This window comes from Mastigoproctus giganteus, chromosome 3, assembly GCF_048544385.1.
Source record: "Mastigoproctus giganteus isolate SK-2022 chromosome 3, ASM4854438v1, whole genome shotgun sequence".
Lineage (NCBI taxonomy): Eukaryota > Metazoa > Arthropoda > Arachnida > Uropygi > Thelyphonidae > Mastigoproctus > Mastigoproctus giganteus.
Window position 1 is genome coordinate 101,593,160 of NC_143577.1, and position 25,661 is coordinate 101,618,820.

General features: G+C 39.0%; 1 protein-coding gene across 3 annotated transcripts in view; it reads right to left on the reverse strand.

Annotated features, from left to right (window-relative positions):
- twin (CCR4-NOT transcription complex subunit 6-like twin) overlaps nt 1-18,079 on the reverse strand; it is a 447,613-nt gene extending 429,534 nt beyond the window's left edge. For all 3 annotated transcript variants that reach the window (XM_090370609.1, XM_090370608.1, XM_090370610.1), the window contains exon 1: nt 17,994-18,079. The gene's annotated coding sequence lies outside the window, so the exon portion shown is untranslated. The remainder of the gene's footprint in view (nt 1-17,993) is intronic.
- Nucleotides 18,080-25,661: the final 7,582 nt, after the last annotated feature.

The window sequence follows — 25,661 nt, forward strand, 5'->3', positions numbered from 1 at the left end:
TTTAATTGGTAAGGTAATAAAATGTAACTTTGTGCTTAATATATCTTTATTTTTATAGCCTGTGGATAATATTCCTGCTATTTTCTCTTATTAGAATTGTTGTTTAATAGAATTAAAAATTCAATTCACAAACGTGATCACAACGACCAGTATTTTTTTTTTTTTTTTTTTATGAAAACCCCAAACATGAAAGGTATCAAAACCTATAGTACTTAGTACCATGCATGGGTTAAAGGAGAAGTATGGGAGGAGCTGGATGCCGTAAACTTTGCTCTAGAGACTAAACATGGGTTTCACCACTTCAAGCCTCCAATAACGATCAGTATTTATTACATATCGTACAGTGAACATACTTTACTATAGTGAATACATTGTAATGTGATTTGATCGTACAGAGAATCAATCGTAAAGCGGGGGTCCACTATATCTTTAACTATTTATGTGAAAGTTCACATAATTGGGACAGCCACATAATCGGGCCAAAATGTACTATCTGACGAGTCCCGAATAATAATAATGATCAGAATCCACCGTATTATAATAATAGGACCAATAGAGTCCAGTATCCTAAATCTACTGAAGCTGTCACTAAAAAACTAGACTGAACTTTCTCGCATCATATGCATTGGCATATGATGCGAGAAAGTAAGCTTATTTAGCATCAGCCAAAGGAAAGAAAAAAAAAAAAAAACCTTTCCATTTCACCCCAAATTCACTCGAAAAGTTTGTCTAGTTTAGCCTTGAATTTATTTAAGCTGTCAACTTCCACAATAACAGATGATAGTTTGTTCCAGCAATCAACCACCCGCTGGCCAAAGGCCAATTTCCACACATCTATTCTACAACCGTCTTTCCTCAATTTGAATTTATGGTCCCTCAGGTGCGGAATTTGTGCAACCCCAGGGGCTCACATCTGACGAGTATGGGCTTGGCACATCCAGAGTCCTGAGCTGGACATCATCATTCTTCTCTTTCTTGATGATTCCCTTCTACTCTCTCTTAAGGTAACTTAGAATTTTTTTTTTTTTTTTTTTTGCTGGTGCAGCAAAAGCCTTGGGCTTCCTTGCTCCATATGGATAATGATAATAATAAATAGCAGCCCAGCAGCAAAAGGTCTCCCAGAGAACACCTACAAGGAACTCCAGAAAGTAGTAATCCTGAACACCTGTAGCATAGTCAGAGAGTTCCTCAACCAACAGTAACACCAGACATTACAACCACCCTGTGTACTTAGTAGCAGTACCCATCACGGAGTGGAATCTCCCAATCAGAGAGGGAAATAACATAAGAGCAACAATAATAATAATAAGAGGAAGAATCTCATCAGCATTCAGCTTGCTCAAACCATTCAAGGCCTTATACACCTCAATCAGATCACCTCGCAGGCACCTAGTCTCCAGAAGTTGCAATTTGCAGAACTTAAGCCTATCTTTATAACAGCAAACCTTTGTTCCACTCACTGATCTTGCTGCCCTTCTCTGTACTCGTTCTAGTAGCTCAACATCTTTCCTAAAATGAAGTCTCCAGACCTGTATGCAGTACTCAAGGTGTGGCCTGACCTTTACTTTATACAAGGGGATAATCACTTCCTTATCCCTACTAGAAAAATTCCTTTATATCACTGACAAAACCCCATGGGTTACTCTTGCAGCCTGTCTGCACTGCTCAGAAAACTTCATATCTGACTGTGAAATTACCCTCCAGGTTATTTTCATTCTCCACAACCTTGAATGTAGTACTGCACAGTTGGTGTGTTACTCTGGGATTACTGCTACCCATATGCAGTACTTTGCATTTGTTAATTAACTCTTTCTCACCCAGGTCATGAGCTGGATATCATCATTCTTCTCTTTCTTGGTGATTCCCTTTTACTTTTCTCTCTCTCTCTCTCTCTCTCTCTCTCTCTCTTAATGTAACTGGGTAATTTTTTTTTTTTTTGGCTGGTGCAGTATAAGCCTCAGGCTTCCTTGCACCATATAGCTAATAATAATAATGTTAAACTTCAGTTGCCACCTCTCAGCCATTCTCTGGACTTATATGTTGTTTATCAAGGAATGCTGTATGGTTTGAGGAAAGGGATCCCTACCCGTTATTTGGATATTTCTGCTGAGCTGACTGATGGTATCAGAGAAGAGAAACTTCGAATTTGGACGTCTTATAGAAATTTGGAGGATTCATCTGAGGTTGGAAAGATAACCAGGAAAATTATTCCGCAAGCAGATTTCGTGCTATCAAAAACAGTTTCATCATGGTTTTACCCTTCAACGTTTAACAGCTATATATTTACCGGACATGGTTCTTTTCGTGAGAAGTCGCATTCGAGAGGATTGGAACCAGATCCACTGTGTTCTTGTGGCGAAGCGGAGTCATTGTTGCATTTGCTCTTTCTTTGTCCTCAATATCAAGAGGCATCGGCTCATTGGATTTCTGATCTAACTGAGAATAATTGCAGACTCTTCTTGGCAGGCTAGCTAGTTTTGAGGCTTTACAGATTTTTGCTGCTGCGGTTTTTTCCAAGGGAATGGTCATAAGGAATCTTTCTGAAATTGAACTGGTAGCTTATATGAAAAATGTATGAAGTCATCTGGGCTTGAGGGCTTCAGACCTAACAGAGTTTGTTGTTTGGTCTGTGACACCCGAGCATTTACCACTGCGGTGGGTTTTTTTTTTTTTTTTTTTCGGCTCTCAGATTTGGGCAGCCTGGGAACAGGATTGTTGGCACCCACCAGTATTGCACTTCCTCTGGTGGGTGCGGGATTTGTGTTTTAGCATGCATTACAGTTTGTAATAGTAGATGCAGGTCTGGCTCCTCACGCCAGGCTTCAGGTAGCAGCTGCCCTGGTGTCAGCTGCTCCTGATGGCAAAGTGACCTGACACTAACAACATACTACATTCACAAACATTTCTTTAACACATTATTTATTCTTTCCTATACAAAATTCTTATTATTATTATTAGTTTTTAGTTATTTATTCATAATTTGCTCAAAATTTTCGTTTCGAAAATTCTATTTCTTTTCTATTTCATCCGGCCCATTTTACAGTTTATCTGTTAAATAAATGTGAATTAGGTGGAGATGGGCAAATGCCTAGGGACTACCCCGACACACACACCATCTGCTCAACTTTTCTAGATCCTGTTGCAGTAGCGTACCATCCTTATTGTCATTAACAACCCTACCTACCTTCGTATCATCTGCAAAATTTGGACATTAAGCTGGATATAACTTCATCAATATCACTGATAAAATTTCAGAAAACAACGGGTCCAACACAGACCCCTGGGGAACTAAACTAATAACATTAGTCCATGAGGATATTAGAGCTGGAAAAGGAATTAAAAATTGTGAATTGGAATATCATCTGCTTGGCTGAAACAAGAAGAAATGAATCGATTAGAAGTTTATCAAGTGCAAATCTGCTGTACACCAATGGTATAAGGTATATTAAGATCACCTCTGATACAAATTTCAGGAAAAACAATAGCCTTGGCAACAGAACTAAAATACCTTGGAGTCATACCTTGACTTCAAACTAACACTTCACCCTCATCTGACATAAGTTGGTAGAAAAGTGAAAAGCTATGTTGGCATGATTGCCAGAATTAACAAAATTGACTACGGATTTAAAAGGAAGCCCCTTGCCCCTATCTATAAGGCAATCTTCCTCCAGGCAATTACTTATGGAGCATCCAGGATCCATCCAGCATGTCATATTACTCATAATAACTAGGGCATGTCGCACAGTCAGTATCCAGCAAGTCCTAGCTGGTACACTGCCACTTGAACTAGAAGTGATCTGATGAGGTCTCAACTATAGACTTAAGAGGCAGATCCCAACACACATCTTAGGAAACCTACAAAGACCTGAAACAGGAAAAGAAAAGAATAAAAACCTTCCTGTAGCAGAAGTGGAAAGACAGGTGGGACCAATCAGATAAAGAGGACATTACTAGGAAGTTCCTGCCACAGGTAACCCTTTTTTTTCCAAACCTCTACCCTGGTTTGCACCAGGCCTATATACCACATTTTTGCTAACAGGGCATAGTTCCCTATTAGCAAAAATCAGCCTGCATCTCTGGGGTTTACCATTCCCACAGATGCACGGCTAATCACAAAGACTGGACCAATAAACCACGAAGATGAGCAGTTGTTGAAGACAGAGAGCCATTTATCATCAACCTCAGTGAGTGGTCAGAGAGAAGACTGAATAACCAATTACAAAACATAGTTGGCAAACCATAAGATGGAAACTTGTTTAGAAGACCTTTATGCCAAACACAATCAAAAGCCTTTGAGATGTCAAGAGCAACTGCTTGTGTTTCACTAAACTTTTCCATTGAATTTATCCATAAATGGGTAACATAAGCCAGAATATCACCAGTGGATCGACACTGATGGAATCCATACAGGCGATCATTGACCAGACGGAAGGTTTCTAGGTATTTTAAGAGTTAGCAGTTAATTGATTTCTACATTACTTTAGAAAGAGTAAAAGTAATTACAATGGAACGATAATTGGATGGGAGGGATTTGTCACCCTTTTTAGGAACTGGCTGGATATGAGCAATTTTCCAAGCAGAAGGAAAAACACCTTTGGAATAAGAAAGTGAGAAAAGGAGGCAAAGAACAGGAGTAAGTTCAAGAGCACAGGTTTTGAGAACAAGTGGAGAAATACTATCAGGACCTGGAGCTTTCTTCGCATCAATCTTGATGCGAAGTCTGAATTTCGGTGTACATTTCTTCAACCTCTTCTTCATCATGGCTTGATATCGGTGCATATATCATTATAACCTTTAGTGTGTACTCGTAGAAATCATGAGTAGTGATCTCGACACCCTTGGTGATGTACTTTTGAAATCCAAAATGTTTTTTTATATCTTTATGGTTATTGTTATTGTTATTTTGGTTTTTCAGGAGCATTAGCAACTAAGGCCATATTGCTCCGGGATATGCGGTGGTCATTCCCTGACCTTTCCGCATCCTACGTATTTGGTGGTGACGGGCTCGAACCCGGTCTAATCAAGAAGTGTGTGCTACGCACTGCTGCTCCTTCCCACCTGGTTACGGAGGCGCCTATATCTTTATGGAAAAAAAGCCAACTTTGCCTTCAGTTTTTTCACTGTTTCCATTGGTGTACAGCAGATTTGCACTTGATAAACTTCTGAGTGATTCATTTCTTCTTGTTTCAGCCACAGGAGGCATTGAATGGACCATGTTGGGAATGGTAGAAGGTGTTTTACTTAGATCATTAATACATGAGTCGGAAGAAAAATGGGATGCTAGCAGGTCAGCTTTATTCTAGGCTGAAGAGACAACAGAACCATCTGGTTTTGACAGATTTGGAAGCAGAGATGGGCAAAAGTTGCAGAAAAAAAGCTTTGGCAAGAGACCAGAATGCTTCGTTACCATTAGGCCAAGAAGAAAGTTTTCTACGCTTAGCCTGTTCAAAATCTAGAAAAGAAGAAAAGAAATCCTCCCATTTTGCATTCTTTTGCATTGTAATGCCAAACAACACGAGGTTGAGAATAACCACATGATAAAGGCTCCATTGGAGAAGAGACCATCACTAAGTTGTTATCTGAGGTACCTAAAGGACCACTCACTTCGACTGTGTACTTAGAAGGGTTGTTTGTAAGAAAAAGATCAAGTGTGTAGGTAAATGAACAATCTGTGCGAGGTCCATTGTAACTGCAAAAGCCTCAGCATCTCGACCAGCTGGATCTGTGTGACCAGAGAACGGAAGCCATCTGGAGCTGTGAACATTAAAATCACCAAGGAAAATTACCTCACTGTTAGGAAAGTTGGACAGGAGAAAATCAAGTTGGAAAGAGAAGTCAAAGAGATCCAAGTGATTAGTGGAGTTGGGAGAATGGTAGAGGCAACAGATGAATTTGACAGAATGAGGTAGAAAGGTTTTAAACCAAAGAAGATCGAAAAGAGAAGATTCCAAATTACCAAGTCTCTGACAGGGAATATCGGAACATACATATGCACAAGTACCACCTTTGAGGCGAAAGGAATCATACAGCAAATAAATCAAGCGGTAACTATGATTCTCTCAGTAAAAGTACATGGGGTTTGGCAGACTAAGTGGAAATGGGCATAGTTGAGTTTAGAACTGAGACCACGTATATTTGTGAAATGAACTAGGAAGTGTTTGGGAGGTTTAGATCTTTTTGCAGATAAGCTTGCTCTATTAGTTTTGACAGTTTGTGGTGTATTCAATAGAAAAAAGTGTGGAGGGGGGGGATGCTGTATGAAATAATGAAATTTTTGGATGTGGCGTACACATGGTAAGAACATACTGAGATTATAACATGGCCTCGACAATCTCCCCCCCCCATACACACTACTCAGACTACCTCCAGTCACCATCTTGCAGAGTAGAGGTAGCAAGATTATACACTAGTGATCCGGAAGCCTCCTACAGAGTTACCAATAGGTTCGGTCCAGTGTTTAGAGTTTAGAGCTGTACCCTCAAAATGTAAGTAAGTTTGGATCTCACCATGGTGTTCATCATAACCTCAAAAGACATCTGTCGTAGTGTAACAGACATCAGTCGTACTGTATTTACTTGTTTCATGACGTCCAGCAGTTAATGAAATCCCTGGCACCCTGCTTCCAAGCTGCTGCTCATTCCAATAGAAGCAGCGCAAGAAACACTTTCACCTCTGCCTACAGCTACTGTTAATCTATTAGTCTGTGAATCCCACAAAGCTAGCAGTTTTCCGGACACCTAACAGTGCCTCAACAGCATCAGCAAATATTCCTGCACCCTTTCTATTTAAGTATATCACATGCCTGAAGAAGAGGCTCTCCTGTTAACAAGCATAGACCACACCGAGAAAAATTCTATCCCATGAGCCTTGCTCTATCTCTATTGATTGACAAGGCTCTTATTATGTATATCTTCCTAATATAAACATAATTTATATAATATATAATTATTTAATAAAATATAGGATAATATATAAAATTTAATATATCATATCAAAATTATTTTTTGACATCATATTATATATTATCTGATTCCTTTGTTACTGCATTATAGTACCTAATCAGATTGGTCAAATATGATCACCCCTTAACAAATCCAAGCTGAGACTGCAGTATGATTACTTTTCTGTCTAGGTGGTACTGCATTAAGCAGGATGATGCTACTATAGACAGGAAACATTTGGAAAGACCACAGAAATTAAGAATCAGAGACCTGAGGGTACTAAAAAGAGTGGTACACAGTTCCTGTTAGTCCTCATAAATATGGTCAATCAAGAGCTCAGGAAGACCACAGAAACTGATAATGACACAATAACACTATCTAGCAGAGTAGAAGTGGCAAGATTATACATTAGCTGATCCGGAAGCCTCCTACAGAGTTACCAATAGGTTCAGCCCGGTGTACTAACTAGCATCTGGCCTGCGAACACCGTTTTGGAGCTGTACCCTCTAAATGTAAGGAAGTTTGGATCACACCATGGTGTTCATCATAACCTTAAAATCAGTCATACTGTATTTACTTGTTTCATGACTTCCAGCAGTTAATGCAATCCACGGCACCTTACTTTCAAGGCTGCTGCTCATTCCAATAGAAGCAGTGCAAGAAACACTTTCACCTCTGCCTACAGTTACTGTTAATCTATTAGAGCACTACCATACATCGTTTTTGGGCTGTGACATTTATTTTGTTTGTGCAGAAAATTAACCAAATATCACAGAACATAATAAACAGTGTCAACAATCTTCATGAGTTTATATAACATTTTGCATTTAATAATGTAGAGAAATTCAATAAATTTCTTATACATAATAATAATGATCTATAATTTTCATTTTTCCAACATTATAACTGTAGCAGAGAGAGAGAGAGAGAAAGAGAGAGAGAGGGGGGGGGGGATACAACAGGAAGTTGAGGGTCACTCACTAGGCCTGGTACATTGGCACAAGGTAGGAAACCTAATCTGTACTAATGCTAGCAGGGCTAGCATTAGTACAGAGTGGGAAACCAAGCAAGGGATTTTGGGCTGCATGTTGTTTTATTCTCTGCTATAGTCATGCACTAATGACTATACAATTAGTTTAATGGCAAAAAAAAAAAAAAAAATGGTTTAATGGCAAAATTAAACCTATTACTTATACAAAACAATAAACTGAAGTTCATGGAAGAGATTAAAAATAAATTTAATGAAGCATACACTTTTCCAGCTGTATCCACACTGAGCATTTCCAATCTCTTTTTGCTCTCAGTTGTCCTTAAGTGACATCAAATTCACCACCTCAACAAGTGCTGCATGACCAGTCACATAGCTGTAATTTGCAAGATGATCAAGCTAAGTTAAAGTTTACTGAATAAGAAATAGCTAAAAGAAAAATTCCAAGTTGTAATGTTGCTAAAGCTGTATGCAGGGAAATTGTAACATGTTTACAGGACTAACATTTCCTTCAATCTGCTTTTGCTTCCAGCATGATTTAGGGATCAAATAGCAGGTGGTCTTTAGTGACAAACTCAAACAAAACAGATAGTTTTAGCAATGCTACAACTTTGAAAATTCCATAAACTGCATGGCAGCTCACACCAAAACAACTTCACAACTGCTGTCTGCACATTGCCACTATGGACCAGCTATTATTTGGTGAGGGCCAGTTGATTTGATTCAGAAACAAACTGTCATAGCACTATTATCTTTTAAACAAATAGCTGATTAACCTTTTAGAAAGACCTGCTTGGCACACCCAGTGTCCTGAGTTGGATATCATCATTCTTCTCTTTCTTTGTGATTCCCTTCTCTCTCTCTCTCTCTCTCTGGGTAATTCAGAAATTTTTTTTGGCTGGTGCAGGAAAAGCCTCAGGCTTCCTTTCAACCATACGGCTAATAATAATAACAAATAACAGTAAAATAATACCAAGGCAACATGTTGCAAAATCAAGTTTCTTCTATTATGAGAATCAGAACCACTGCATCTATGCAGTTTAAAATGTTTCTGCAGCAAGATTTAAAGGAGAAAGTGGTACTGAAAGCATTCTATAAAGAACAGAATGTCACTTTTTTTTTTTTTGCATAGATTCTTAAAAATCTAATGTGATCGTTATGAGAGCCAGACTGCTTTCCTAATATTTCCGTGTAAATTCAAATGTCAATCATTTTCTGTAAAAATGTGCTGAATTTTAATGAATTCTGGAATGTAAAGTGCCAGATTTTACAACGTTTACTATATTTGTAAATCAGTGAAAACGTCTTCATCCGTATTAATCAACAACTAAAACCCACACACAACTGGAAACCGTGTACTTTTGTTCGCAGTTCCTCAAAAACTGCTAACAATGACACAACTAGGAATAAGATGGTTTTTAGTAATAACCATCTTAATAAATATTTAGATGTTTTGTCTATTAAAAAGAGTAAAATCAACAGAACTGAAGGTTTAGGAAAATGAAAACCCCGTCAGTTTACTGAACATGAAAGGAACAGTCCAAACATAAATGTCTCTACAACAATATTTGTATTAATAGTAACAAAAGATGCAGGGCAGCAAGCTTATAGAGCAACAACCAAGAAAAAAAAATTATAATAAAAAATATCTACATTACTTTTCCAACTCCTCTTGAAATTGGTCTATCCTTTAAATTCATTCAAACTATCCACTTCCATAATACCACATGGAAGTCTATTCCAACAATCAGTTACTATCTGGCTGACCCACACCGGCCTCCGTAGCCGAGTGGCCAGGAGCGTGAGTGCAGTAGCACACGCTCTTTGAGTAGACCGGGGTTCAAGCCCCTGACTGCTGAATACGGTAGATCTGCCAACCCGCACTGGACCAGCGTGGCAGATTATGGTCCATTTTCCTCAGCATGAATTGTTGAGGAGGCTTCCATCCTGCAGTGCATTGATAATGGCTGCACTTTACTTTTTTTTTTTTTTTTTTAATAGAGGCATGTGATGCAAGAAAGCAAGCGTATGAGCTTATGTAGCATCAGCCGAAAAAAAATTCACACAACCATTCCCTCTAAACGTTTGTCCAGTTCCTCCTTGAATTTGTTTAAGCTATCAACTTCCACAATGAAAGAAGTTTGTTCCAGCAATTAACTAAACGCTGGCTAAAGGCAAATTTCCGCACATATATTCTACAAGTCTCTCCTCAATTTGAATTTATGTCCCTTTAAGTTCGTAATCTGAGCAAGTGGAAAAACCCATCAGAATTCAGCATGCTCAACCCATTCAAGGCCTTATACACCTCAATCAGATCACCTCACAGGTGCCCTTCTCTATACACTCTCAAGCAAATCTACATCCTTATTAAAATGAAGCCTCCAGCCTTACACGCAGTCCTCAAGGCGTGGCCTGACCATTGCCTTATACAAAGGGATAATCACCTCCTTTTCCCTATTAGCAAATGGGGATATTTCTACTTGCAAAAATTCGATGATCTATCGAATTTTTGCAAGTAGAAATAGGGACGTGATAATCCCATTATATAAGGCTTTTATTAGACCATACTTGAAATACTGTGTTCAAGTATGGAGACCGCACCTAAAGAAAGACATCGAGCTTCTTGAAAGGCTGCAAAGACGGGTAACTCGCCTGGTGAGATCGGCAAAAGGGCATCCTTATGAAGAAAGACTTCGAATATGTGGGTTGCAGAGTTTGGAAACTAGACACCTTAGAGGAGATTTCATTGAGGTGTTTAAGGCTCTGAGAGGCATCAGTAAAATGAATGAATGAGGACGAAATTTTCAAGATTATAAATGATGCTAGAACTAGGGGACATAAATTCAAGTTACGGGGGGGGGGGGGGGGAATGTTTAGATTGGACTGCAGGAAGTTTTATTTTAGCCAGCGAGTTATAAATTACTGGAATAAGTTGCCTACATGGGTGGTAGAGGCTGACAGTTTGGGGAAATTCAAAGGTCATCTGGATAGTACCTTCGGGTGAGGGAAGTGCATAGGCTGATAGGTTTAATTTCCTTTTCTTTTATTATTATTATTTATTTTTATTTTTTTATCATTGTTTTATTCAGGGGTTTTTTTTGTTTTTTTTTTTTTTTGGCTGGTGCAGCATAAGCCATAGTCTTTCTTGCACCATGCGGCCATTACTAATACTAATACTAATTAAAATCCAATGACCTGCTCTTGCAACCTGTCTGCATTGCTCAGAAAACTTCATATCTGACTGCACAATTAGTCCCAGGTCTTTTTCATTTTCTACCACCCTAAGTGTAGTACCACATGGTTGGTACATTCCTCTGCGGTTACTTCTACACATAGGCGCCTCCGTAGCCAGGTGGGAAGGAGCAGCAGTGTGTAGCACACGCTTCTTGATTAGACCTGGGTTCGAGCCCGTCACCACCGAATGCAGAAAGGTCAGTGAATGACCATCGCATATCCCGGAGCAATATGACCTTAGTTGCTAATGCTCCTAAAAACCAAAACAACAACAACTTCTACCCATATGCAGTACTTGGAATTTGTCAATGTTATAAACTTCAGTTGCCACTTCTCAGCCCACTGACAAAATTTTCTAGATCCTGTTGAAGTAGCACACTGCCATTACTGTCATTAACAATTCTGCCAACCTTTGTATCATCTGCAAACTTTGACACTAAGCCTGATATACCTTCATCAATATCACTGATAAATATACAAAACAACAGTGGGGCCAACGCCGAAACCTGTGGGACTCCACTAATAACATTAGTCCACGAAGAGCAGAGTCCACTGATTACCACCCTCTGACTTCTCCTACTCAACCACCCTTTTATCCATTGTAGAAACTTTCCCTTAATACCATTCTGCTCCAATTTGTACAGTAGTCTTCCATGTGCAACAGTTTTCAAAAGCTTTCCTGAAATCCAAGTATATGATATCAAAATTATTTTTTGCATCCAGTTCCTTTGTAACCACATCATAGTATCCAATCAAATTTGTCAGACAAGACTTACCCTTAACAAACCCATGCTGTGTCTGAATTATTGCTGCAGTCTTGTCTAGATGATACTGCAATGCATTTGTAACCAGTGACTCCATTATTTTACCTGGAACAGAAGTCAAACTAACTGGTCTGTAATTACTTGTGTCTCCCTTCGATCACCCTTTGTGAATTGGGTATACCTTTGCCACCCCAGATGCTTTCTTATATTTAACTTCAACAATTTCTCCTCCACTTTGCTCTCAATTATTACAAAATCATTAAGCACATCTGTCCTGCAACTATCCTTTTCCCATATAAATTTGTTTATGTGGGTGTGTGATCCAAAAAAGACTAAGAATGCCATCAGCATAAAGCTTACGCAGTCCACTTTAAAGCCTTTTGTAGGTTTCTTACCTAGTTTCCAGATACTACAATTGACAGAATTAGAGTCCTTTCTGGTAAGAAATCTACAAAACATCCTTTTGTGTCCCTGACTTGTTGTTCTTGTCTGCACCTATTTCATCAGATTAACATCTAAACAAGAATTCTAGATATGTATATGCAATACTAAGGTGCAGTCTAACTATGCCTTATACAATGGGAAAATCACTCCTTGTACCTGCTGATAAGATTCCTGTATATTATTAAGAGAATCCCATGGGCTGTCCCAGCGCCTGTCTGCACTGCTGAGAGAGGGAGAGAGAACTCATGTCAGACTGTACAATTACCCCAGATCCTTTTTTGTTCTCCACTACGTTTAGTATTTACAGAACTAACTCAAATGGTTGTCACCCCGAGATAATGCTGGTAAGATTCCTGTGTATTTATTATTAACAGAACCTCGTAGGCTGTCCCCAGCAGCCTGTCCGCCCTACTGAGAAACCATGTCAAACTGCACAGTTGCCCCTTTTTCGTTCTACACAACCTTTTATAGTGTGCATAATCTCTCAATTATGTCCATCCCATTTAGTGATGGACATAATTGCGAGATTTCAATATATTAAATGATTGATAATCAAGAGAGTTCAGTAATCAAATTTTTTTTTTTTTTTATGTGAACCCCAAACACGAGAGGTATTAGAACCTATAGTACTTAGTACGGTGCTTGGGTTGGAGGTTGAGAAGACGAAAGAAGATATTTGTTGACATTGGACTTGAACTTCTGTAGATTGTAATTTTCAGGAAATATGTATGAAGGAAGGTTGTTCCAGAAAACGGCAGTTGAATGAATAAATGAGGAAGATGAAAAGTTGGTGGTGTGGGTTTGAAGTTGGACAGTAAATGGATGTTGGCTGGTGGTGGCACGTGTTCGGACTGTTTTAAAAGAGAGAGAGAGAGCGGGAATTATAGAAGCCAATTCAGAAGAACAGTGCCCATGGAAGTATCTGTAGAAGAGGCATGCAGCAGAAACAGTACGCCTATGAGAAAGCGAGTGAGAGACTCTGTTAGAGATGAATCATTAATTAACCTAACTGCCCTCTTCTGAATGGAATCAAGAAGCCTGAGAGAGGTGTTAGAGGCACCACCCCAGATGTGGGAACAATATTCCATGGCAGGGCGGATTTGCAATTTATACTGAGTGAGCAGCTGTTTGGAAGAAAAGCAACGCTGAGAGCGAAAGAGAAAGAGAAAACCAAGTTTTTTAGATGCAGAGGAAGCAATATTTGTAATGTGCTTGTGCCAAGAGAGATCAGAAGTAAGGGTAATCCCCAAAAGAGATATATCATTTTGCCTAGAAATTGGAGTGTCACTAAAGATAAGCATAGGAGCAAAAGAATCCTTTTTGCGAGATATAAGACAAGACTAAGTTTTAGAAGGGTTGAAATCAACTAAGTTGTCTTTGCCCCACTGGAGAATTACCTGAAGATCGGCATTTAAGAAATTGGTAGCAGATTTTCGAGAAGTTGAAGCTGATTGAGCAGGACAAGGTTTCTCAAAATTGGAAGTGGATTGCAATGTGCTATCATCGGCAAAACTATGGATAGGATTTCCAGTCAATGGAAATCATATTGTAAATTAATATACAAGAGGAAAAGAGAACCTTGGGGGACACCAGCATTAGTGGAGAAGTTAGAAGACAGAGAGCCATCTACCATCACCCTCAGTGAGCGATCAGAGAGAAAACTGGATAACCAATTACTAAAAACAGTTGGTAAACCATAAGATGGAAGCTTGTTTAGAAGACCTTTATGCCAAACACGATCAAAAGCCTTTGAGATGTCAAGAGCAACTACCTGTGTTTCACCAAACCTTTCCATTGAATTTGTCCATAAATGGGTAATATAAGCCAGAATATCAACAATGGATCGACTCTGATGGAATCCATACTGGCGATCGTTGATCAGACGGAAGGTTTCTAGATAGTTTAAGAGTTGGCGGTTAATTGATTTCTCCATTACTTTAGAAAGAGTAGAAGTAACTGCAATGGGACGATAATTGGATGCGAGGGATTTGTCACCCTTTTTAGGAACTGGCTGGATATGAGCAAATTTCCAAGCAGAAGGAAAAACACCTTTGGAATAATAAAGTGAAAAAAGGCGGCAAAGAATAGGAGTAAGTTCAGGAGCACAAGTTTTGAGAACAAGTGGAGAAATACCATCAGGACCTGGAGCTTTCTTAGCATCGAGATTCATCAAAATCTTTCTGATATCCTTTTGATGGAAGACCACAGGAGGCATTGAATGGAGCATGTTGGGAATGGTGGGAGGTGTTTTACCAAGATCGTTAATACACGAGCTGAAAGAAAAATGGGATGCTAGCAGGTCAGCTTTATCCTTGGCTGAAGTGACAACAGAACCATCTGGTTTGGACAGAAGTGGGAGCAGAGATGGGCAAAAGTTGCGGCCAATAGCTTTGGCAAGAGACCAGAATGCTCGGCTACCATTAGTGCAAGAAGCAAGTTTTCTACTCTTAGCCTGTTCAAACTCTAGTTTGGACTGATTAATAACTGCTTTACAATTGTTGCGAGCTTTGGTGTAGGCAGAAAATGAAACTGAAGAATTAGAAACAAGCCAATTACGATATGCAACATTCTTCTCTTGAACAGCCTTAGCACATTTATTGGAAAACCAAGGTTTAGATAAAGGACGAGATTTTAAAGTGGAGTGTGGGATAAAGGATTTCATTCCTGTAAGAATAATTTCACTGACACGATCTGAGCAAACGTTGACATCAGAAGTTTTGAAACAGTAATCCAACAAAGGAAAAGAAGACTCGCAAGTCATCCCATTTTGCATTCTTGTAAAGCCAAACAACATGAGGTTGGGAATAGCCATGAGATAAAGGTTCCATTGGAGAAGAGACAATCACCAAGTTGTGATCTGAAGTGCCTAAAGGACCTCTCACTTTGACCGTTTACTTAGAAGGGTTGTTTGTGAGAAAAAGATCAAGCGTATTGGCTGTATGATTAGGATTTCCGGTCTTCTTGTAGGTAAATGAACAATCTGTGCTAGGTCATTAATAATTGCAAAAGCCTCAACACCTCGACCTGCTAGGTCGGTGTGACTGGAAAACGGAAGCCAGCTGGAGTTGTGAACATTAAAATCACGAAGGAAAATTGTTCGCTGTACGATTCCTTTCGCCCTGAAAGGTGATACTTGACAAAATGTGGTAGAGAGATTTTAAGCCAGAGAAGATCGAAGAGAGGAGATTCCAAATTGGCAAGTCTCTGACAGGGAATATCAGAACGGACATATGCACCTTTGAGGCGAAAGGAATCATACAGGGAACAATTTGGGCATCTGTGATGAGCAGTAGTTGAATCAACCAATAACTGAGATTCTGTTAGAAAAAGTACATAGGGTTTGGCAGACTGCAAGTGGAAATGGACATCGTTGAGATTAGAATTGAGACCACATATATTTGTGAAATGAATTAGGAAGTGCTTCGGAGGTTTAGATCTTTTCGCAGATAAGCTTGCTCTATTAGTTTGACAATTCATGGTGTATTCAATAGTAAGAAAAAGTGGGTGGGTCATGCTGTATGAAGTAATGAAATTTTTGGATATGGCGTACACGTGGTAAGAATATACCCAGATCCTTGACATAACGTGGCCTCGACAATGCTCCCCGCATACACACTGCTCGGACTCCCTCAGTCACTATCTGGCAGAGTAGAGGTAGCAAGATTATCTAATCTAATCATATCATATCATTAGAATATAATCTAATCATATCATTAGAATAATATAATCAAATATCATTTGAACAATATGGGTGAAATAGCAAGCTTTTTTGTTTTTTGGCTGATAATTTTTTTTGATAATTAACCCAAGGTTTCAGGGAAAATTCTTATTTGCTCAAATTGGGGTTCAATTTCCAAATTTTTTTGGATCTTCTAAAAGAGTTTCCTAATCTCTTTCATACATGGGCCACTTTTATATTTGAGACAGACGTCACAAAATCAAAAAAGATAAAAATAACATGCAAATATATTAATAACTATATATAAATACAAAGATATGTATTGGCATTTAAAAATGTGGTATATATTAGCTTGTTGTAGATATATCTGTACTTCCCAATTCAAAAGAATTTTTTGTCTGCTGCAAAAAGTTTTAACTGTCATGTGCAATGAACTAGTTTCATAAGTTATATGGACTACAAGTGATCCACAGGTTGGGAAATATTGAACCAGAGGGCATTTGAATTTATAATCTGTTCTATAATCTTTAAGGTATTCACTTGATTGTAAGAGCAGGAAGGCTTCTAATATATCCAGATTGAATATACTGTGAAATATTCAAATTGACCTCCTAGTAATGCTTGTAAAGGTTATTTGGCTCAAAATATCATATCAAAAAATGGAGAAACAGAAAAACATTTTTAATATATATTTTTTTTCAATGGTCAAAATTTCAGACCTTAATTTCCTGTGCAGAATTCTTTTTTAAATGGTTCACTAGTTTCTTGTTGACCAAAAGTGATTTTTTGATGCTGCTCTTTCAAATATTAAACCCCAACTGCCATTTATTAGCCTGTCTTGACTAATTTTTCTCGGTTTTGCTGAAATAAGCATACCTGATTCCTGTCATTAATCATCATGTCGACCATTGTATCAATAACAAACTTAGACATTACACTTTATATGGCTTCATTGGAAACAATAAGGTGCCCAGCACTGAACCTAGACAGTCTCCACTAATAAAATTTGTCCAAGATCAGTGATAATCACTAAAACTACTGTTTTCTGCCACTAAACTAACCCTTTATCCACAGCAGCACCTTGCCCCTTACAACACACTGCTTCAATTTGTACAGCATTGAAAGCTTTCCTGAAATCTAGGTATATGATGTCAAAATTATTTTTTGCATTCATTTCCTTTGCTCCTATCAAGGTAACTAATCAGATTGGTCAGACAAGATATGCCATTAATGACTAATTTATCTATGTGCAGTTTATTTATCTAACATTGCTTATTTTTCCGTTTGACATAACATTTTTTGTGTGGATTTTAAAATGGAACAAAATAATATTGGAAAAAGGTGGCCGTATTTTCGCATTTTTCAAAAAACGAAGTGCCTTATTTTCAAAACTGAAAGAAACAGTGGAGTACAAGAAACTGATACATCTACTGAATACATTTCCTCTATTGCAATAAAATTCGGACTAGAGAAGCAACAGTTATACTGGAAATGGTTACTACCTTTCAGAATTTTTACAGACGTCCCGATTTTACATTTACAAATGCGGAACACATAATTGTAACGCAGTGGGTTATAACGAAGTAACCTGCTTTAGTTGCCTAAAGATCTGATCAGTATATATTCGTTAACAAAAACAAATAACAACCGAATACCGTGTAATAACATAATACCTGCCTTTACGCTGAAGTATGTGTGTGTGTGTGTGTGTATATATATATATATATATATCGATACACAGATATAGATAAAATATATATATAAAGAATGCTGTAGAGCAGTGACCCCTCTAAGCCTTCGGTAGTTCTATTCATAAAGTCGTGGAAATTGCAATGGACAAACAATGAGACAATACTGGTGCGATTTCTCTAGTTTATCATAACAAATGATTCGATTACTCCATATAGAAATAATACCACGAGTTTGTTTTTCACATAACACACCTACAGTTTTCAATGACAGTCACCAAAAATGCACCACCCAATAGGAATTTGATTATGTTATTTCACTCATCGATGCAGTCAGTAGCAAGCAGAACTATCATACCATCACAGAGTAGTGCATACAATACGGAAAAGGTGTGGATTTCGATTGGTAGGTGATTACGCTGATCAACAAATTTTCAATATTTTTTTCTTTCTTTGATGAAAGTATTTTTTCTATATGGTTCTGCATGTTCAGAGTTGAAAAATCGACATTAAAAATTTTATTTTGCTCAAGTTTTGAAAATACCTGCTACGTCTTATACTCTAAAAAACACACTACGTAAACCTTAAAACGGAATAAATAAAGAACATACACCATACTGTTTTAATATATCTTATATTGAAAAACATGTTATATTATATATTAAAAAAAACTTTACAAAACAGTTTAAAACAATAAGAATTTATACATTTTCAGTTATTAAAAAAATATATTGAATTGCACTGATCAGCAAAATACATAAAATCACTTCATTCGCATTTTACACTTGTTCTTTGTACCCCACGCCTGGGTCTTCTCTTGTCACAGTCTAGCAATAATCAACTAGCAACGGGGAGTTCCATTCGCCTTGGTACTGCTTCTCCATCGCCGATATATTCTGACAAAATCTCTCCACATGCTCATCACTGATTGCGGTTGTCCACATGAAAATCCAAATGGGAGTAAAGAAAGCGTGTTTTTAATGACATGTTGCAGCCTGTTGTTCTTGTAGTTAGGTTTCAGCAGCATCACCAACTAAGGCCACATTGCTCCGTGTATATTGCCTGTAAATTGCGTTTGTTCTGTGGTCGATTTTCTGTTTTGCAGGAGAAAAGGCCACGCTAGCCTCACCAGAGACCAATTAACTCTATAACAGACACGTGATGTCGCACAGATATAAGAAATGAAGAACCGGAATTTGGAGAGGAAAATGTGTGTACAGACAGCATAAACTTGAGGTTAGGCTATTGGTTAAGAAATACATAAAATCCAACGAACTACAGCCAGTCGACATAGCTGGTCAAGCTAGGTTGGTGTGACATAAACACTGGGAAAGCAAAATTGAGAATAGGTGTGTGTTATAGGCCTAATGATTCTGATGAGTATAATAAACAACTGTAGAGAGAAATAGTGCGGGCCAGTAAATCACAGTGTCATATAATGGATGATTTTAATTCCCCAGATATTGACTGGAATTTGTGGGTGGTCACTCACACACTAGCAAGGCTTTCGTGGATTTTTGGGATGATTGTTTTCGACAGCAGCATACTCGGGGGACAACTAGAAGGAGTAATACTCCTGATCTGATTATCAGTAGTGATTCTTCAAGCAGGAAGAACCTGGAGATAAAGGAACCACGAGGTGGAAGTGATCACTTCCACCTACAGTAAAACCCACTTCAGCACACTTGTGTGCTGAAGTGGGATTTACTCAAAGAGATAACTACCATCAGGGGTAACGGGAAGGCATTTTGCTTTCGGAAAGGGAACTACAGTGGTCTCAGACAGTATTTAAATTCTATACAGTTGGACAAACTGATGATGTTACCAACAGCAAATACAAAATGGGACGCATTCAAAGAATTAAACTTGGAAACTGCTAGGCTTTTCATATCAATCAAGAAATATTGTCCAGGGTTTATTATTATTATTATTATTATTAATATCCATATGATGCAAGGAAGCCTGAGGCTTATGCTGCACCAGGAAAAAAAAAAAAAAAAAAAAAAAGTTCCCGAGTAACCCTGAGAGAGAGAGAGAGAGAGACAGAGAGAGAGAGAGAGTAAAAAGTAGAAGGGAATCACCAAGAAAGAGAAGAATGATGATATCCAGCTCAGGACCCTGGGTGTGCCAAGCCCATACTCACCACATGTGAGTATGGGCTTGGCACACCCAGGGTCCTGTGAGTATGGGCTTGGCACACCCAGGGTCCTGAGCTGGATATCATCATTCTTCTCTTTCTTGGTGATTCCCTTCTACTTTTTACTCTCTCTCTCTCTCTGTCTCTCTCTCTCTCTCTCTCAGGGTTACTCGGGAACTTTTTTTTTTTTTTTTTTTTTTCCTGGTGCAGCATAAGCCTCAGGCTTCCTTGCATCATATGGATATTAATAATAATAATAATAATAATAAACCCTGGACAATATTTCTTGATTGATATGAAAAGCCTAGCAGTTTCCAAGTTTAATTCTTTGAATGCGTCCCATTTTGTATTTGCTGTTGGTAACATCATCAGTTTGTCCAACTGTATAGAATTTAAATACTGTCTGAGACCACTGTAGTTTAAGACTAAATGGAAGTCGGATGAACTAAATAGACATGTGGCAGAGAAGAAAAATGCATGAGATGCATATAAATTACCAGGTGACATGGAAGCATATGATAAATATAAGCTGGTCTGTAACCAAGTCACAAATGAGATCAGGCAGGCAGATTATGAGAAATCCTTGGCAAAGGAAGGAAATAAAAACAGCAAAGAGTTCTTTACTTATGTAAACTCTAGAAGGAAGGGGATGAATCAAATTGATCCACTTGATAACGATAGTTCAACTGTTGACGATCCTTCTCAGATAGCTTACAAACTAAATGAATATTTTACGTCTACATTCACACATGAGTAGTTATTCAGTGAGGGGAATGACAGAGGTGTATTAAATTCTGGCAGTAATCTATATAATCTTGTGATGACTGAGAGTAAAGTGGAGGAGAAATTGTTGAAGAGAAACATAAGAAAGGCACCTGGGGTGATTGTAATCTATCCAGTTATGTTAAATGAGGTGGTAAAGGAAGTAAGCAAACCCTTAGCCATAATTATGAGAGCTTCCCTAGACTCAGGGGAGGTACCCATGGGCTGGTGATGAGCAAATGTGACCCCAATCCACAAAGATGGATCAAAGGGAGACACAGGTAATTACAGACCTGATAGTTTAACTCCTGTTACAGAGAATTTAAATTAGACAAGATTTCAGTTATAGTTCGGACATCTGACTAATTTTATTGGATAATATGATGTGGTCACAAAGGAACTGGATGCAAAGAATAATAAGGATATCATATATTTGGATCTTAGAAAGGCTTTTGATAACGTTGCACATAGAAGACTGCTGCACGAATTGGAGCAGTGTGGCCTTTGAGGGAAATTGAAGCTATGGATAAAGGAATGGTTGAGTGGCAGAAGACAGAGACTGGTAATCAATGGATACTGCAATTCGTGGACTAATTTTATTAGTGGAGTCCTTCAGGTTTAGTGTGGGCCATTGTTGTTTTCTGTATTTATTAATTATATTGATGATGGTATATCAAGCTTAATGTCCAAGTTTGCAGTCGATACGAAGGTTGGCAGGATTGGTAATGACACTAATGACAGTACACTGTTGCAACATAATCTAGAAAAGTTGAGCAGGTGGGCTGAGACGCGGCAACTGAAGTTTAACATTCACAAATGTAAAGTACTTCATATAGAAAACCAAGAGTATTTAATTGCTAGCTTCTGATGTGTTATCCTGGCTATGTAATCGTCTCTACGAGCGTTCTGAATCAGAATGATCAACATGCATCCCACTCTGACATGTTGGATCATTTCTGAGGCCAGGTGGCATCGTCGACATATGACATCTGAAATTCCGGGCTACTTTGCGATATATTTTCTATAGTTTCTGGTGTTGATTACTTGTTCTTGAATGGCCAACATGAATCCCTCAGTCCCGGGGAAAAGCGTCAATGTGAGAAATACATTGGAAACAATGTTATCGATGTGATCTTGATGGAGATCACTGTAGTGTCTCCCATAGAGTCACTTCTTTGCCAATCTTTCTAGCTTCGATTTTTGAGCCGTCTGGGAGGGAGGGGGGTCTGCTCGCTTAGGTTGAGAGAGGTATACCACTTATATATCTTTCTTATGGCCTGGTTGAGTGGTGATGTGTTGTTCTCGAAGTAATCCTTCAGTTCACTATCGCTGGTTACTGTTGCTGTATCAGGTCTATAAGGCCCCTTCCTCTTTCCGAATTATTATTAGTCTCTCCACTGCTGACTTCGGGTGGTGTTGGGGGCTCTTGATCATCATTGTCCTTGACTTTCTCATGATATCCTCTAGCTCGGTGTTAGTCCAATCTCTGAAACCAAAGGAGTATGTTAGTACTGGAGCTGCACAGGTGTTTATGGATTTAAATGTGTTCCCTCTGGTTAATTTTGCTTTCAGAAGATTTCTCAGTCTCTGATGATTTTTTTCGGTCAGACACTTCTTTGTTTCCTTGACCTTCCTCAATTTGAATTTATGCCCTCTCAGGTGATTATTCTGAGCAAGAGGAAGAATCCCATCGGCATTGAGCATGCTCAAGCCATTCAAAGCCTTATACACCTCTATCAGATCACCTCGGCGATGCCTAGTCTCCAGGCTCTGTAATTTGCAAAACTTAAGCCTTTCTTCGTAAGAGAAACCCTTTGTTCCATTCACTAATCTTGTTGCCCTTCTCTGTACTCGTTCCAGCAGCTCTACATCCTTCTTGAAATGAGGCCTCCAGACCTGTATACAGTACTCAAGGTGTGGCCTGACCAAAGCCTTATACAAGGCAATAATCACATCCCTGTCCCTGTCCCTGCTAGAAAAATTCCTGTATATCATTGACAAGACACCATGAGCTACTCTTGCAGCTCGTCTGCACTGCTCAGAGAACTTCATATCTGCCTGCACAATTACCCCCAGGTCCTTTTCATTCTCTACCACTGTCAGAGTACCACAGAGTTGAGTTGATCTGGGGTTATTGTTTCCCATATGTAGTACTTGACATTTGTCAATGTTAAACTTCATTTGCCACCTCTAAGCCCATCTGCTCAACCTTTCCAACCTTTTCATCCCTGTACATCAGGTGGGGAGGGTGTACAGGTTCTTTCTTTGAGGATATATCCATATTTGCTGCCTTTAAGCATGGGGGATAGCCGGATAGACAGAACAACAGTGGGCTCAGAGCATGTGCCTGAAAGATTCCTCTTCTGATGGGGATTGGTCAGGTTCTGATGTTTTCAACCTTAAAGGTGGTACTCCATTTTGCTATTGTTGCTCCTAGGAAGTTTGTCATTAATTAATTATCGTATAATTCTTTGATATGAACTACTTGCCCTATTGGAATTGGCGGAAGAATTTTGTCATTATTATTATTATATTATTTCTCCCTGTTTAGGGGTTCAACCTAGTGACGGGTAAAGCTATCAAGTACACAAGGTGGTTGTTGTTTTGTCTGATGTTATTGTCGGTCGAGGAACTCTCTGACAATCCTACAGGTATTCAGAATTCCGATTTCTGGAGTTCCTTGTAGGTATTCACTAGGAGACCTATTGCACTTAGGCTGTTATGTTGGGTCTTAGCATTAGCATTAGTAGAGGCATTTGATGCAAGAAAGCAAGCTTATGCAGCATCAGCCAAAAAAAAAAAAAAAAAAAACCACTTCCACTTCACCCCTCTGTTCGTTCAAAATACCTGTCCAGCTGAGCCTTAAACTTATTTAGGCTATCAACCTCCACCACAAGGGATGGAAGTCTGTTCCACCAACCAACCACCCGCTGGCTAAAGGCAAATTTCCGCACGTCTATCCTACATATGTCTTTCCTCAATTTGAATTTATGCCCTCTCAGGTGATTATTCTGAGCTAGAGTAAGAATCCCATCAGCATTGAGCATGCTTAAACCATTCAAGGCTTTATACACCTCTATCAGATCACCTCGCTGGTGCCTAGTCTCCAGACACTGTAATTTGCAAAACTTAAGCCTTTCTTCGTAAGAGCACCCCTTTGTTCCATTCACTAATCTTGTTGCCCTTCTCTGTACTCGTTCCAGCAGCTCTACATCCTTCTTGAAATGAGGCCTCCAGACCTGTATACAGTACTCTAGGTGTGGCCTGCCCATCGCCTTATACAATGGAATAATCACCTCCTTATCCCTGCTGGAAAAATTCCTGTATATCATTGACAATACTCCATGAGCTACTCTTGCAGCCCGTCTGCACTGCTCAGAGAACTTCATATCTGCCTGCACAACAACCCCTAAGTCCCTTTCATTCTCTACCACTGTCAGTGTTGTACCATAGAGTTGATACGTTGCTCTGGGGTTGCTGTTTCCCATGTGTAGTACTTTACATTTGTCAATGTTAAACTTCATTTGCCACCTCTCAGCCCATCTGCTCAACCTTTCCAGATCCTGTTGCAGAAGCATAGTGTCAGTAGTGTCCTTGACAACCCTGCCAACCTTTGTATCGTCTGCAAACTTGGACATTAATCCCGATATACCATCATCAATATCATTTATAAATACAGAAAACAATAATGGACCCAACACTGAGCCCTGAGGGACTCCACTAATAACATCAGTCCACGATGAGCAGTGTCCATTGATTACCACTCTCTGTCTTCTCCCCCTCAACCACCCCTTTATCCATAGCAGCAATTTGCCTCCAATGTCACACTGCTCCAATTTGTGTAGCAGTCTTCCATGTGCAACAGTATCAAAAGCTTTTCTAAGATCCAAGTATATAATATCAAAGTTATTCCCTGCATCCAGTTCTTTTGTGACTGCATCATAGTATCCAATCAAGTTGGTCAGGCAAGACTTCCCCTTAACAAAACCATGCTGTGTCTGAGCTATAACTGAAGTCTTGTCTAAATGATCCTGCAGTGCGTCTTTAACCAGTGCCTCCATTAATTTTCCTGGAACAGAAGTCAAGCTCACAGGTCTATAATTACTTGTGTCAGCCTTTGATCCTCCTTTGTGAATTGGGGTCACATTTGCACATTTCCAGTCTATGGGTACCTCCCCTGAGTCCAAGGAAGCTCTCATAATTATGGCTAAGGGTTTGCTTACTTCCTTTGCTGCCTCCTTTAATATAACTCGATAGATCCCATCCACCCCGGGTGCCTTTCTTGTGTTTATCTTCAACAGTTTCTCCTCCACTTTACTCCCAGTTATTTCAAGCTCACAGGTCTATAATTACTTGTGTCAGCCTTTGATCCTTTGTGAATTGGGGTCACATTTGCACATTTCCAGTCTATGGGTACCTCCCCTGAGTCCAAGGAAGCTCTCATAATTATGGCTAAGGGTTTGCTTACTTCCTTTGCTGCCTCCTTTAATATAACTGGATAGATCCCATCCACCCCGGGTGCCTTTCTTGTGTTTATCTTCAACAGTTTCTCCTCCACTTTACTCCCAGTTATTTCAAGATTCTGTAACTTACTGCTAGAGTTGAATACACCTCTGGCATTCCCCTCGCTGAATAACTCCTCATGTGTGAATGTCGATGCAAAATATTCATTTAGTTTGTTAGCGACCTGAGCAGGATCATCAACACTGACCCATCAATATCAAGTGGACCAATCTGATTCATCCCTTTCCTTCTAGAGTTTACATAAGTAAAGAACTCTTTGCTGTTTTTCTTTGCATCCCTTGCCAAGGATTTCTCGTAATCTGCCTTCGCCTGCCTAACCTCCTTTGTAACTTGGTTGCATATCAACTTGTATCTATCATAGGCTTCTGTGTCATGTGTTAATTTGTAAGTATCCCATGCATTTTTCTTCTCTGCCATATGCCTGATTAGTTCATCTGACATCCATTTTGGCCTAAACCTTGAACAATATTTCTTAGTTGGTATATAAAGCCTAGTAGCTT